An 854-nucleotide genomic window follows, 5' to 3' on the forward strand; every position below is an offset into this window, starting at 1 on the left:
TTTGGTTTGAATACCGGTTTTTAAATTTACGATTTCGGTTTTAATTTTTCAGTACCGGTATAAAAATGTAATTTCGATTATGTATACCGGTTTTTACATTTTTAAAAACGGATTTCCAAGCAGACTTGAAATTATAATTGAATGGTTTTATTATACTTAATTACTTGATAAGATATTTGAATGTGTGACACAAATAAGAGAAATGTTTTAATAGGAGTGATTTTTTTAATTTGATTCTACAAATTACAAGCTATAAGGAACCTAGAAGTTAGATTAAAATTAGAACAGTTTAAACTTTAAAGATATTATGTAGTACATTCATCACTAGACTATCTTTCTTTTGATGCAAACCTCTTCCTTGTTCGAATTTTTTCTTTTGTAGCATTTTATTAATAACAATGAAATAATACTTAATTGTCTTATAAACAAAGTAAATATTTACCTATAATAAAAAAGGACAATACATTCACTATTAAGTATTTTCACATTTGAGATTTTTTTTTGTGTAATTAAGCACAAATTTATGATCATTGAAAATGATAAAAATTAAAAACGTACAACAGAAAAAAATTATGCTCCAGTTATAATCATTAAGTATAATTATTGTTTAACACCAAAGCCTCAATTATTAATTAATATTCAATTTTTTAAATTTTTATTCAATCACCTTCTTTATTAAATTATATATATTATTAACATGATTTTTTAAATAGTTCATTACATCTTATAATCATTATAGCCTCCAAAAGTTCTTCATCTAAACTCTAAAGATGCATGCAAATCAAAAGCCCAATTTAAAGCCCGTGCATATATTTAAGTTTTTCCTGGTATTGTATGTGTATAAATAATTGGCT

This window comes from Acyrthosiphon pisum, chromosome X, assembly GCF_005508785.2.
Source record: "Acyrthosiphon pisum isolate AL4f chromosome X, pea_aphid_22Mar2018_4r6ur, whole genome shotgun sequence".
NCBI lineage: Eukaryota > Metazoa > Arthropoda > Insecta > Hemiptera > Aphididae > Acyrthosiphon > Acyrthosiphon pisum.